This window comes from Notamacropus eugenii, chromosome 2 (assembly GCF_028372415.1).
Source record: "Notamacropus eugenii isolate mMacEug1 chromosome 2, mMacEug1.pri_v2, whole genome shotgun sequence".
In the NCBI taxonomy this organism is placed as follows: Eukaryota; Metazoa; Chordata; class Mammalia; order Diprotodontia; family Macropodidae; genus Notamacropus; species Notamacropus eugenii.
In genome coordinates, this window is record NC_092873.1 from 160,117,458 (window position 1) to 160,133,775 (window position 16,318).

General features: G+C 36.5%; 1 long non-coding RNA gene and 1 pseudogene across 1 annotated transcript in view; both read left to right on the forward strand.

Annotated features, from left to right (window-relative positions):
• LOC140526501 (uncharacterized) overlaps positions 1–16,318 on the forward strand; it is a 91,451-nt gene that overhangs the window by 41,918 nt on the left and 33,215 nt on the right. The gene's annotated exons all lie outside the window — the stretch shown is intronic.
• Positions 4,501–8,056, forward strand: LOC140523739 (ubiquitin carboxyl-terminal hydrolase 15 pseudogene; annotated as a pseudogene).

Here is a 16,318-nt window from a genome sequence, read left to right on the forward strand (position 1 = left end):
TTTCTAAGCTCTATCCCCTGATTTCCTGGCTTCCTTTTAAGACTCACATAAAATCTCACTTTCACAGAAGGCATTTCCTGGTCCTTTCTCCCACTGCTAGAAGCTTCTCTCTGAGATAACTTCTCATTTACACTATATATGTCTTTTATACAAACAATTGTTTCCATATTATTTCCCCGGATCATGTTTTTATCTTTTGTTGTATCTCCAGACTTAACACAGTGCCAGGAACGTAGTAAATATGTAATTTATTAACTGACTAACTGAACAAGGATGGCTGAGTGTTTCATTAATTTGTTTGGTTTTTTGGTTTGTCATGTGTTTGAAAAGAAGAGGGCATATATAAGAGATGTTATAAAATTTGTCAGTTGGTTTGGATATGGGTGGGGAGGGATGGAGGAGTCCAGATAATGTCAAGATATGAACCTGAGAAACTGGAAGGATCATGGTGCCCTCAATAGAAATATGAGCTGTTGAACTGAATTGGGTTTTGGTAGAAGGGTAATGAGTTTTATTTTAGGTATATTGAGTTTGATATGTCTATGGGATATCCACTTCAAATGTCTACTAAGAGGTCAGTGATATGGGATTCCAGTTTAGGAGAAAGATTGTGTACTGATGTATATGATGTATATATTAATGTATATGATGTATGTCTTAATCTTGGAGTAATCTGCATAGGGATGGTAATTAAAGTCATGGGGATTTAGGAATTCACCAAGTGAGAGAGTGTACAGAGATAAGAGAGGAGGGATCAGGACAGGCTACTAGGCTACTAGGATATACCCACAGTTAGGGTGAATGAAATAGATGGTGACCCAACAAAGAGACAGAAAAGGAATGGTCAGATGGATAGAAGGTGAAACGTTGTCAGGTAAAACTCAGAGAGGAGAGAGTAACAATGAAGAGGAGAAGGTGGCTAACAGCGTAAATTCTGCAGAGAGATCAAGAAGAATGAAAATCAAGAAAAGACCATTAGATTTGACATTGAAAAGATCATTGGCAGCTTTGAAGAGAACACTTGGAGTTAAGTGAGGAATCAAGATAAGAAGGCATTGAAAACCTAGGAAACTGGCAGGATGGCATTGCCTTGGACAGAAATAAGGAAATTTAGAAGGTTTGATTTAAAGGTAAAGATAATGTAATTGCAACCCATTCATATCCATTCATCCTACATTAATCACTTTTTCCATACTGGAAAATGAAAAGCGTAGGGAGAGTAGAGTTTGGTCTTTCTGGAGCATGGCACCTCATCTGAGGGTTACCAGTGGCAGCCATGAGGTGATGGGGTTCAAGGGTATGGGGTAAAGAATTAGGTTAGGTTATGACTGCTCTGTGGCACCCATGTCTAGTACAGCCAGCAAAGTGAGGAGGTAGAATGGGGCGGCAAACTTCAGTTTGAAGGAAGTGGTATGGTTGCATTATAGATTAACTCAACATTGATTACCTAGGGTGGGAGGGAATGCCACCCATCTTCCCACTATCTAATTTGTTGATGGCATACCCCTTGGGCCAATCTACAGCCTCCTAGATAGTTTCAGCCATATAGGCCCAGTTTTGAAGTACAAAGGGTTAAATTTAGAAATACAAACCCACTTCCACAGCAGAATTCTTGGTGAATCTATTGCTTAGCTTCAGATTTTCATTTCTATCATTCATTCTCCTCCAGAGGAAAATCTCTTAAGATTTTAAGGCAAAGGATGAATATCACCTTGTTTCACTCACTTATCAGCTCCTAACAACGTCTCACAGAATCACAGAAATTCAGGGCAGGAAGAGAGTTGAAAGGTCATCCAATCCAACCCATACAGCACATTTTCTGGAAATCCTTTGTTGGAAGACTTCCATTAAGAAGAAACTCATTACCTCTCAAATCGCAGTCCATTCCACTTGGGGATAGCTCTGATTGTTAGAAAGTGTTCTCACCATAAGCCAAAATTTACCTCTTTGTAGCTTCTAAACACTGCTCCTAGTCTGGTCATCTGGGGCCAAGCACAAGTCTCTTTCCTCTTTGACAAAGCAGTTGTTCAAATTCTTGAAGGTAGTTATCATGCCTCTCCCATGTTTTCTTCTCCAGGCTAAATCTAGATATCACCAGTTCCTTCAACTGATATTGTTATGGTATCATCATCATCGTCACGTTAACATCAGCACCTATTATATGTCAGGCATTGTGCTGAGCATGTTTCCAATGCTATCTCATTTGCTCTTCACAACAACACTGGGAAGGAGGTGCTGTGATTATCCCCATTTTACAGATCAGAAAACTAAGCCAGATAGTAGAGAAGTGACTTGCCCAGGGTTAAACAGCTAGTAAATGTCTGAGGCCAGATTAGAAAATGAGTCTTTCTGACTCCAGGTATGGTGCTCTAGCCACAGCATTGCCTATCTGGCTGAGTCTTTCCCCAATTCTCATTACCCTGTCATGGATGCTTTCCAGTTTATCATGCTGTCACTATATGGGTTCCTCTTCACTGGAAGTCTTCAAGAAAAAATTTGATTAACACTTATTTGATTACCATATTACATATAATGTAAAAGAGATTACTGTTGAGGCATGGGTTGGACCAGAGAGCAATTTTTTTCTACTTTTACTTATATACACCCTTATTCCTTCTCTTACCATGGGCAAGTTAAAAGTTGATTTTAGTAAAACTATATATTACATTTCTATCCTTCAGAACAGTGTGTGATTCTAACTCAGTATTGGTTGTCCACTGGAATCAAACATAGCAAAGTACCTGTGATTTTTGTCATTCCACTAATTGATAAATATATCTAAAACGTGTTGAAGACAAGGGTTGAAAATGCCATTATCCTACATTTGTTCTCAGTGGTTCCATGGCATTTAACCAATACTCTGGAAAATTTAAACATAGACTGTACATATTTATATTTATATAAGCCACTTAAACTAAACATAGAGCTTCTCCTAAAAGCTTGGCAATAAATGTTTATGGGCTGATTCTGGAAAACAATTTGAAAAGTATAAATCTCTGAACTGTTCACACATCTTGACCTACTGCTCCCACTCCAAGTCATACATCAACAAGGTCAGAAACAAAAAAAAAGGTTTGATAGATGGCAAAAATATTCATAGCAGTGTGTGTGTTAGCAAAGAATTAGAAACAGTTGTTGGTAACAAAGTGGGTGCCATCGATTGAAGAACAGGTAAATTAAATGGGGTATAGATATGCTGTTTAGCATTATTGTACCATAACAAATAATAAAAGGAATTTAGGGAAAAAGGAAAGAAATGAACTGATGCATAGTGAATGGAGCTGAGCCAGGTCAATAGTATACATGGAAATTACAGTTATGTGAATAAAAAAAACATAATACAAATCAAACATGATATAACTATAATAACCAATCTGGGCACAGAGAAGATTTGAACAAAAGTTTCCTTTTTATTTGACAAATGAAGGGCTATGGCTAAAAATTGCTGCTTGCCCTGTCAGACATAGCCGCACTTCCATTTTTTTTCCTTGTCACAAGAAAAGGTTCATCAGGGGTGTGGGAGAGGAGGTTATAACCCCAAATGACAGAAAGAAAAACAAAACACATTCTTAAAACAAGCATGTTGACCAGATTAACAGAAGAGGAAATGGGATACTTAAATAACCCTTATCTTAGAAAAAGAAATTTAACAAGCCAGAAATGAGCTCCCTAAGAAAAAATCCTTAGATCCAGATGAATTTACAGGTTAATTCCCCCAAATATTTAAGGAGCAATTAATCCCAATACTATACAAAATATTAGAGGGAGAGAAGGTAAAGAAGAAAGTCTACAAAATTCCTTTTCTGACACAAATATAGTTTTAATATCTAAAGCAAGGGGAGCAAAAACAGAAAAAGAAAACCATAGACCAGTTTCCTTAACAAATATTAATGCAAAAACTTTTTTTAAAAAAGTACTAACAAGGAAAATGCAGCAATATATTGTGAAGATCCTACACTCTGCCCAGGTGAGATTTATACTGGTGATTTGCATGGATTTCTTTTATATCCTGCAACATTACTGAAATTGTGAATTATTTCCACTAGTTGCTTAATTGATTCTGTAGGATTCTTTAAGTGTACCAACATATCATCGGCAAAGAGTGATAATTTTGTTTCCTCATTGCCTATTTTTATTCCTTCAATTTCTTTTCTTGTACTATTGCTGTAACTATCATTTCTAGTATAATATTGAATAATAGTGGTGATCATAGAAATCTTTACTTCACCCTTGATCTTATTGGGAAGTCATCAAGTTTATCCATGTTATAGATAATGCTTGCCCTTCATTTTAGATAGATGCTATTCATTATTTTAAGAAAGTGCTTTGTAGTGTGTTTCATAGAAATGGGCATTATGTTTTTTCCAAAGGCTTTTTCTGCATCTATTATTATAATTGCACAACTTTTGTTGTTTTTGTTATTGTTATGGTCAATTATGCTGATAATTTTCCTAACACAGAGCTAGCTCTGAATTCCTGAGAAACTCTGTTTAAAATAGTTGCAGACATATAAAATGGTTGAGAGTCTACCTGCCAAGACAAGTTTAGGGATTATATGAGCACAATTATATATGAAACACTTTTCATACAAATAAAGAGAGTTCTAAACAGTTGGAAAAATATTAATTGTTCATGGGTAGGCTGAGCCAATATGCTAAAATATTATAAAAATGACAATTCTTCCTAAGTTAAATTATTTATTTAGTGTCATACCAATCAAACTAATAAAGAACTATTTTGTAGAGGTAGAAAAAATGGTAATAAAATTCATTTGGAAGAATAAAACTTCAAGAATATCAAAGGAATCAACAGGGAAAAAATGTGGACAATCAGAGCAGGTATGGGGGCTGCCGCTTGTGTCTTGCCCTCCCCAGCTGCTCCCATCCTCGAGCCCTCATTGAATATTTAGTGGATAATGATTTATTTAAACAGTGGGGGGAAAATGTTGTTTGACATTTGGCACAAATACCAGATAAGAGATCAAAATGTGTACCCTGGTTCTACTGATAATTTTGGACTCCTTAAAGATGGTGATGCTCAATCCTTAAGGAACATCTTATTGATGAATTGGATTATATTCTATTGCCAAGTGAAGACTGGAATAAACTTGTCAACTGGTATACATTGATGGAGGGTCAGGAACCAATAGTACACAAGATACAATTAAAAAAGAAATATGAAAAATCTTCACTATTCCAGATGAAAAAGAGACCAGATTATGGAACAAATACATGAGTAATGCATCTGAACCACTAAATAAGCCAGAAAGTACCATTCATAGTATTGGTTTCTGTCAAGGATAGATGCTAGTAATAGAGTAGAAAAATGAAGATGGAACATGGCCGTGGGGTCCTTCAACTCCTAAGTGCCCAGGGGCATCCAATTTTTCAATTTCATCAAAGAGCTCTCCTTCATCTCTTCCAAAAAATTATAACAATCAATAACAGAAATGTAAAAAATTCAAATTATTGTCTCCCATTATACACAGCTTGTAAGAACTATGATTATACAGAGCCAGGAAGAAACAATGAACAGCCTGGCCCATACGGCCTAAGTAACTTGGGAAACTTGTGTTTCATGAATTCAGCTCTTGCGTTTGAGCAATATCCCTCCACTTACTGAGTATTTCCTCAGTGATAAATATCAAGAAGAACTGAATTTTGACAATCTCTTAGGAATAAGAGGTGAAATAGCAAAAACTTATGCCAAACTTGGCAAGCAAATGTGATCTGGAAAATACAGCTGTCACCTCAAAAACTTTTAAAATACAAGTAAAATGCTTTGCACCTCTATTTTCTGGGTATCAACAGCAAGACTTTCTTATTAGATGGTCTACATTAAGATTTAAATACAATTAAGAAAAAAGCTTATATTAAACCAAAGGATGCTGATGAAATGCATGACAGGTGATTTCTGAAAAAGCCTGGGAGAACCATTTAAAGAGATATGACTCAATCATATTAAATATATTTCATGGCCTTTTCAAATCAACCTTAGTTTGCTCTGAGTGCACTAAGATTTCAGTAACATTTGATCCTTTTTATTATTTGTCACTTCCACTGTATACCTGGGAAGTTCATTTAGTTAGAACGAATACACTTACCAAACCCCTGCAGTACAAAGTCATCATCTCAAAATTGGAAAAATAGCAGATCTTTGCACAGTTCTATCCACTTTGTCAGGGGTATCAGCTGATAAGATGACAGCTATTGATATATACAATAACAGATTTCACAGAATATTTGCTATATATGAAAATTTTAATAGTATTATGGAATGGGATGATATTTATGTATTTAAAATTACTAACAATAGAACAAAAGATACTGAGCAAGTCATAATTGTTATTTAAGAGAAAAGTACAGAACCACCATAGTGGTTCATCACTCTTTGGCCAACCTTTTCTTATGGCAGAAATAATACTGAAGAAAAACTCTACAGTCTTCTATTGTTGAGGATGTGCCATTATGTAAAAACATCTACTGAAACTGAAGAAACAGAAGAATCTCTAAACTGCTATAAGAACCAATATATTAATTAGAATCGTCCAATGGAACACATGAAGAATGCTTCCCAAGTGAAATAGAAACAGATGAGCCAGATGATTAATCCAGTCACCATCAAGAACTTCCTTCAGAAAATGAAAACAGTGAGTTTGAAGATTCAGTTGGAGGATATAACGATTCTGAAAATGGATTGTGTACTGAAGAAATTTGCAAAGGTCAACTTCTCATGGGACACAAAAAGCGATTATTTACATTCATTATTATTTCATTCCAGTTCAACTTGAGCAATACTGATATCAGCTACATCAAAGATGATGCTAGATATATTAGATTTCATGACAGACAGCTTAAACTAGATGAAAGATCTTTTCTTACTTTGGATTAGGATCCTGAATTGAAAAAAATATTTTGATGATTAATGCAACTGAGGATTTTAAAAAATATGAAGGTGTGGAATATAAATCTCCCAAAAAAAACCCTTTTGTGAGGTTCAAAGATTTCATTGAACTTTTAACAACAAAATAAAATCTAGGTGCTGAAGATCCTTGGTACTGTCCAAATTGTAAAGAATATCAGCAGACTACAAAAAATTTAAATTTATGGTAGTCACTGCCTCCAGTACTGGTGGTACATCTTAAGCATTTTTCTTGTAGCCCATACATGACAGATAAGTTGGACACATTAGTTGATTTTCCTATTAGTGAGTTGGATATGTCAGAATTCCTTATCCAAATACAGGGCTTTGCTACTATAGTTGGAACACTGTGCCCAACGACTGTGGAGGGGCAGGAGGAGGGCACTGTACTGTTTTTGCAAAAAAATAAAGTTGATGGTAAACGGTAGGTACTATTGTGATGACAGTAGTGTCTCAACTGCTTCCAAAGACCAAATTTGTCCAAAGCAGCACATGTGCTCTTCTACCAGAGATAGGACACTGTCATTGGAACTGGGAAACTAAACAAGGTTTCTTCAGCTGCCACAGGCATCCCATTAAAAATTGATGAAGACAGGGATGTCCTAGAAGCCATAAAAGAGAGACTTTCCTGCAGGTGGCTTATATTGAAATAATGAAGTTACCCACCACATTAAACCAGAAGTGTTAGAAGGGGAATTTCAAATAAAAGAATGTAAATCCTTTATCAGACTTTAACTTGTGCAGTACTTCAATAAAACTTAAATAGAAATTGTCTCAATACATTTATAGTCTTGTATTTACAAGCTAAATATACATAGGAAATCATAAATAAACCCCTTTTAAGTTTAAAAAATGTGAAGGAAGGTGGCCTAACAGTTCCAGGTTTCAAACTGTATTGCAAATCAGTAATCATCAAAACAATATGGTACTAGCTAAAAAAGAGTGGTCAATCAGTGGATCAGATTAAATACACAATACGCAGTAGTAAATGACCATAGTAACCAAGTGTTTGATAAACCCAAAGATTCAAGCTTTGGGGACAAGAACTCACTATTGGACAAAAATTACTGGAAAATCTAGAAAGTAATCTGGCAGAAACTAGGCGTAGAGCCACATCTCACTCTGTATATGAAGATAAGGTCAAAATGAATGAATGATTTAGATATAAAAGGTGATACGTTGTGCTGTTGCTCAGCATTCTGACTCTTCATGACCCCATTCCGGATTTTCTTGGCACAGCTGCTGGAGTAGTTTGCCATTCCCTTCTCTAGCTCATTTTCACAGATGAGGAAACTGAGTCAAATAGGGTAAATGACTTGTTCAGGGTCACACTGTAAGTGTCTGAGATCAGATGAATCTTCCTGTCTCCAAGCCTAGCACTCTATCTACTCTTTCACCTAATTGATATCATAAATAAACTAGGAGAGCATGTAAAAATGTACCTGTCAGATTTATGAATGAAGGAAGAGTTTATGACCAAAAAAGAGATAGAGAGGATCATAGGAAGTAAAATGGATAATTTTGATTTCATCAAATTAAAAAGACTTTGCACAAAGAAAACTAATGCAGTCAAAATTAAAGGAAGACAGGAAACTGGGAGAAAAAAATTAGGACAAATTTCTCTGATAAAGGTCTCATTTCTCAAATATATAGGAAACAGAGCCAGATTTATAAAAATAAGAGCCATTCCCAGATTGATAAATAGTCAAAGGATATGACAGGAAGTTTTCAGAAAAAGAAATCGAAGCTATCAATAGACATACGAAAAAATTCTCTAAATCATTACTGATTAGAGAATGGCAAATTAAAACAGCTCTGAGGTACCACCTCACACCTATTAGATTGACTAACATGACAGAAAAGGAAAATAACAAATGCTGAAGGGGATGTGGAAAAATCTGGACATTATTGCACCATTGGTGGAGTTGTGAACTAGTCCAGCCACTCTGGAGAGCAATTTGGAACTGTGCCCAAAGAGCTATAAAATTGTGCATATCCTTTGTCCTGGCAATACCAGTATGAGGTCTGTATCTCAAAGATATCAAATACAAGGGGAAAGGACCGATTTGTACAAAAATATTTCTATCAGCTCTTTTTTGTGGTGGCAAAGAGTTAGAAACCAAAGAAATGCTCACCAATTGGGGAATGGTTGAGCAAGTTATAGTATATGATTGCAATGGAATGCGCTTGTGCTATGAGAAATGAGGAGCAGGATGGTTTTCGGAACGCCTGAGAAGGTTTATATGAACCAATGCGAAGTGAATTGAAAAGGATGAAGAGAACACTGTACACAGTAACAGCAATATTGTACGAACAATCAACTGTTAAAAATTAAAAAAAACTTAGCTAATGACCCAAGACAATTCCAAAGGATTCATAATGAAAACTGTTACCCACCTCCATTAAGAGAGTTGAACTCTGAATGCAGATTGAAGCATACTTTTTTTTACTTTATTTTTCTTGTATTTTTGTCTGTTTTTTTTTAACATGGCTAATACAAAAATATGTTTTGCATGACTTCACAGATAAGATCAATATCAAATTACTTGTCTTCTCAAGGAGTGGAAAGGAACTGGGGGGAGGGAAAGAATTTGGGACTGAAAGATTTTAAAAATGACTTTAAAATGTTATATGTAATTAGGAGAAATGGAATGAAATAACTAAAATATATTTTAAAACAAACAAAAAATTTCACAAGTTAGTTCATAGGATCATAGCATCTAGAGCTGGAAAACTGTTAAAGGTAATTTAAGTAAACAGAATCTCAGAAATATTAAGTGACTTGCCCAAGAACACAGGAATTATGTGATAAGACAGTTATCTGAGTCCAGCTCTTATGACTCCTAATGCAGGAATCTCAAATATGCTTCATGGTTCAAAACTGGAAACTAGTGAAGTTTTATTGTTTTTATTATGCCCCCATTTGGAAATCTTGCTTCCTAAAATGAAAAGATCATAAGATTTAGATCTTAGGAATGACCTAAAACCACTCTCCTTTATTTTATGATGAGGAAACTAGAGCACGTAGCTTTTTAAGTGACGTGCCATGGTTTAAAAGTAGTTAATAACAAGGTCGGGATTTGAAACCAGGTCCTCAAATTCTAGATTCAGAGCTCTTGCCACTCTGCCATGTCACTGCATACAATTAAACAAGAAAACAATGTCAGGTGGAACAAAATGTACGTGACCCTGGTCCCTCATTAATAGTCATATTATGGGGGGAAATGCCAGAAGGACTCTGTTCACATATAACCTAAATTCCAATTCTGGAGAAGTAACTTTGCCTGCCAGTATCCCTGGAAGCCCCAAAGAGACTCTCATAATTCCACTCAGAAGCCAAACTCCTACAAGACTAAAAAAAATTTGTAGGTAATTTTAGAGCTTTTTTGACTCCTAACAACTTTTAAAGGATGACTTTTTCCCTGCATGCAGTAAGGATAAAGTTGATATGGAGACACCTCAGAATTGCATTCTTAGACAAAAGGCAATCTGGCGTAACCTTGCAGTTTGCACATGCAGCACCCCCACTTCTAATCTGACCCACCAAAGCCAGTTTTCTAATTTTCTGTGGCTACCCTAAAAGAAAAACAGAACCCAGTTTTCCTCATGTCCCAAGGAATACAGAGATAAGACCTTGTTGCTGGGACTCAGATGCTAGACACAGTCCATTGAAACAGTAGTACTGACCTCTATGAGGAGGTAGGAGGCAGTGAGTTCCCAACACTATGGATACAGAGGTCCTGGGTCAGTCCAGGAAATAGTTCTCTGTAGGAGGCTACAATTTTTCACAGTGCTAATTTTTACTGTATTCAAGTAGAGACAAGCAGCCAACTCACAAATCACCTAAGTGAAAGAGGGGAATGGAACAGAGGAAGTGCTTGGGCTGTTCTGGCTCCTTAGCAACAGGGAAAAGAAACATTTACTGAGGAACTATCCATTCAGCAGCTGCTTCCCTTTCTTCTAACAGCACCTGTCCATTCACCATAGGGGATGTGCTTTTATAGCCCTGTCTGCCATGCATGAAGGGTGGGATTTTCCCAAGCTGCCATGTTTCTGCTTCCCTCATTAACACAGTTTTAGCTATAGTGGGTGATATAATGGCATTCATCACTGATCATATTAGTAACAAACCCCAGGCTGCCTCTAAGAACCTACTGAGAATTCATAATTCATTAGCAAGAGCCAAGATTTCTCATGACTATTTAGAGCTAAAGGAGTGCTATTAGCATGTTAGGAACTCCAAGCTTCCAGATAATGCTTCTATTCTTTCTACCCTTGCCCTTCCTCTCCTTCTCAAAAATAATCTCTTCATTTCAACAGAATTGTAATGCAATAGAGTCAGATTTTACCTGGGCTCTAAAAATCACCAAATACTTAGCTCTCATGTCTTCTACTCTTTGACATATATTTAAAAGACCCAACCCCTGCCCTTTAGAGTTTTAGAATAAAACAGAAAGTATGCACAGGAACACCAACATAAGGTAATATGGGGAGGGAGGTGGTTATACTTTTGTAAAAATCAAAGAATATCCTTTCTCTCTTTCTTTCTCTCTCTCTCTTTATCTCTTTCTCTCTCTTTTACTCTCTTTCACTCTCTTTCTCTCTTTCACTCTCTCTTTCTCTCTTTCTTCTGTTTCGCTCTATTCTCTCTCTGAAAAATAAAATGGTCATATGGCATTCTTTTATTATTATGTAGATTATATTATTATATAACATGCTGAATTAGCATTTTCATCATCACTTTCTCAAGTCCAAACAATCAACAATACAATAAACCAAGCCTTGATTTGTAGCATTTCATGATTTCTGAAGTATAAATGCTCATACCGAAAATTTAACAATTGGCTGTCAAGCAGGTTTGATCGCATGCCATCATACCCTGGCTAAATTCAAATGAATTTCACAAAGAGTTGTAGTTTGGCTCTTCAGACTCTCATAATCTACCCCCCAGTTTTGGAGACTGATTCAGTTCTAGGTCAACCTCAAGGTTCTTTGAACCAGCAAGTTGGGTTCTTGTCAGATAACACCTCCATCCCTTTTCTTCAACTGACCTCTTCCTAAAAGGTCAGACCCAAATTGTAAATTAACTAAATCTACTCCTTGGAAAGTGAGAGAGCTATCTCATTTTGCCTGAGATACTATCATAGGGTATACTTTGTGCCTATTGTCATGCAGTGTAAAGAGTCCAAAATTTGGAGTCAAAGGATGTAAGTTCAAATTCTGACTTTGCTACTTAACTATATGCATGACCTAAATCAAATCACTTTACCTCACTGTACTTCCATTTGTAATTGATGAGGATGAACTGATTGACCTCCAAAGTCCCATCCAACTTTCCATTTATAATCCTGAAAGGCACTCCCCAAATACATTCATATATCCATCCATCGATTGGCAGTATAGCACTGAATTAGGCCAATAAACAAGAGGAAACCATGGCCCCTGTCCTAGTCACTGAAAAATCTAGTTTGGGGAACAGAGGCAGTATTAGCAATATTTGTGCCTGAGAATACACAGTTGTGCCTGAGGTATACTGAGTGAAGTACCTCTCCAGTTAAGTTCTTAACCTGGGACATATCCAGATTTTCTAAAGAGTTTATCTGTAATGATGTCAAGGGAACAAAGTAGACTATCTGCTAGCTTCCTATTTTAACTCATGGCTAATTTAAGTGCTCATCTCTGTTGTTTCTACACTGCTGAAGAATTGCAAGTGCTTTCAGGACATTTTAAATTTCAGTGCCCTGGGGAAAAGTACCAGCTGCCCTGACCTAGTTATGGCTCCACAAGGGGATTTTTCCACTGGAAAAACCACTGGAGACCCCTTCAGTGCTTCTTAAACTGTGGATCATGATGAGGTTGTGACCCACAGTTTAAGAAGTGCTGTTGAAACAACTAGAAAATTCTAGCAAGTAAATGGTGCTATAATGCTAGCTCTCCCCAAGGATTGAGAAATTCAAGGCCAGGGAAGAGGTGAACAAGGAGAGAGGGCTCATCTCTAATCTGATCATGAATGATTCAGGACCAATAATCAAGTAATATACTGGGCTGAAAGTCAAGCTGTCTCTGACAGCAGCGATAGAACTCCATTATAAAGAACAGGGCATATCTGAAATAAAAAATAACATGAGCATAAATTTTAATGCATATTCTGGAGCTTCATTTTTCTGCTGTTACTTTTTAAAGTATCTAGTTTCATGATGATACAAACTTTTTGCAATATAAACAGACTGATTTCATAATCATTAATAATCCAGGTTTCCAGCTTTGACAGAAAAATCTAGTCTTTGTCTTTCCCACAGGCAAAAAATGCTTTCTCCTATTTCCATAGAAATAGAAAATCTTCCATCATTTTATGACTAACAAAAAGTGAAAAATGTTTATGTAAATTTGATGGGTACTTCCATAACATCCCAATAATCTATAGTCATCCATATTTTATTCATACTCCCTTTTGTATTAAGGTACATATTTAATTCAGCAGCCAGATACAGCAAAATTTTATTTGGGTAGTTGCCTAAATATAGTATCCCCACCTCCTATTATTCAAATCTTTTTAATCTAGTTTTCAGCCCTCCTTTCTCTCCCCTACTCATGGTAAAAACAAAAACAAAACTGATGGTCAAGAATCAAGAGTTCTAGTGTCAACTCTGCCATGGAAATTCTAGCTGCATGACACATGATAATTCATTCCTTTTTTCTAGACCACAGTTTGCTAGTCTGTAAAATGGGATCACTAAGTGATCGCTAAAATTCTGTGACTCCCCCTAGACATTCTGTGGCTTGCTATCTTCATTTAACAGGAGGGTACTGTTTGTTAAAAGGGAGATTAGGACTGGGGAGTGTACAGGGGGAAGACAAATGATGAAAAAAGCATCAATAATTTATTTTTCAAAAGAATGATAGATTAGGAAAAGGTGACTGGACAATTCTGCTAATTTTTTAAGAAGATCTGGTAAAAAAAAAAAGGTTGAAGCTACTAGTTATAAATGAGAATGAAAGAATGAGAATGAGAGGCTTGACACAGAAATTACCATTTGACTTTAAGGACAACAAATTTCAAGTGACATTTTGCTTGCCTGAGAACAATGACTTCCTAATACCCTGAGCAGAATATTTCTCTGAGCAGAATAAATCATGTTCACTGCTTCACAGGTAAATATTTATGTGTGGGGATAATATTTCCACAAAGCTAGGAGAAATGAAGTGGAAAATTAATTCAGAAGAGAGCTGTATATTTTATATCATTTCCAATGAAAAACATTTTCTAAAAGGTGTTTAATGCTCAGGGTTTGAGGAGGGACCCAGTGATTAAACGGCCACAAAGGGCTATCCATCATGTCCAGGCTTTATATCACTGGCCATTTGATGGACTGCCCTAAACTGATGCTGCCTACCTAGTGTGTTAGGACAGATAGGTATCAGGATATATAGTGAGTAGCATTTTGAACGTAAGGCTAAGGAAACCCAGGTTCAAACCATTTCTCTGTCCCTAGGCAAATTATTTAACTTCTGCATACCTCAGTTTCTTCCTCTGTAAAATGGGAAAATTGATTCCTGAAGTACCTAGCCCACAGTGTTTGTGTGAGGTTCAAATGAGAGACCATGTTTTCACTGCTTTACAAGCTTTGATGTGCTGTATAAAGGTCAATTGTTTTTATTAGGTTGCACGAGTTCGTTGATGCATTGAGAGTGTTTTTGAAGACGTAAACTGATAAAGAAATGACCAGAAGCAAGAGAATAATGTATCCAATTAAAAAAAAAATTTTGAAAGCTATAAGAATGATGAGTAACACAGCGACCATTCATAATTCTGGAGAACCAGCAATGAGAGGTGTTACCCATTATAGAGAAGCGAAGGATTTAAGGTGCAAAATGAAGCATACATATTTTTGCATACAGCCATTGACAGAATTTGTTTCACTTGTCTATGCATATTTATTTTTTCTTCTTTTTTTTCCATTGGAGTGGGGAGTAGGAAGGAGAGAAAATAGATGTATGTTAATTTTTTTAAAATAGGTGGAGAGTTCTACAGATGGGGAATATTGCATGCACTCTCAGATGAAGCCACTCTATAATTAGTTTTACTTAATTATTATACTTTGTCAAAAAAAAAAAAAAGACCTCTCACGGAGTGGAGTAGTGTGTAAATGTTTGTAATATAAAAACAAAAACACATCAATAATTTTCTAAAATAGAAAGCGTGTCATCAGGTTTCTCCCTTGACTGGAGGCTTTTATGTCTGGACTACTGCCCCCTTCTTCCCTTCGCCATGCACCCCCCTTGCCCTACTCATTCAGAATGCACTTTAGAACTGGTTTCATGCAAAGGTGGTCTTTAGCTCTCTTCACTTGTCACTATATCACCAGACAGACCATTAGGGGCACATTCTGTGCATGCACGCACCTTTCTCCTATTGCTCTCCATTGATAAAGCTGGGTGTCATAGTGGTTAGGTCAGAGTGACCCAAGTTAAAATTCGACTTCAAACATGCGCTAGCTGTGTGATCCTGGGCAAGTTTCTGAGGCTAGATTTGAATTCAGGTCCTCCTGACTCCAGGATTAACACTCTATCCATTGTGCCACCTAGCTGCCCTAACTAGTAGCACCCTGCTACTCAATGGGTTGGTCACCAAGTTTATCTCTGCCACCCTTTGATCTTTACTTGTTTTCTTTCTAGGCCAAGATCTCTCAAGATCTTAAAAGTTCAGTCTCTTTAGATCATAGGACTAAACTCTTATTATTCTGAAGAAGGAAGACCATGAAAGGGATGAGATAGTAAAGGAAAGAATGTAAAATGGGAGTGTTTCAGAGGTAATGAAATGTGACTGGTAAAAACTGGGGGGAAATCAAGCAAATCTACAGGGAATGTCTTATCTTTTTTATCATGTAATTGAATCATGTTCCACTTTGCCATACAATTTTATAGGCCCAGACCTTCCAGGGTAAAGTCCTTATTATCTGATCACAGAAAGCAGACACTGGTTAGAGCCTATTTAATTCAAGAGAACAAGGCAAGCGGAACCATGAGAGGCAAAGGATAAGAAGGAGCTTAGTGAAGGATGGTGGCATTCATTTCAAAGCAAGTCAAAAACAACCTTGGAGTCTAAGAGTAATACCAGAATTTCATCTTCCTTCTCTAAGAGTAAATCAGTAAGACTATCAGAGTTAAACACTCCTTAAAAGACTAAAAGGAATTTCTGTTTCTTTCAAAGCATCCTCCCTTTCTTCAAACCTTCTGTGAATTATATCATGGAAGATTTTTTTTCTCAAGTCCAGTGTTACATTTTTCTCCTCTGCATCTTATACTGAATTTAGAAAATGTCAGAAGGAAAATCCTTTCCAGAGAAATAATTGATTTCCACTGGGTGATTGATTTAAGAGCTGTTAATCTAGGAAAT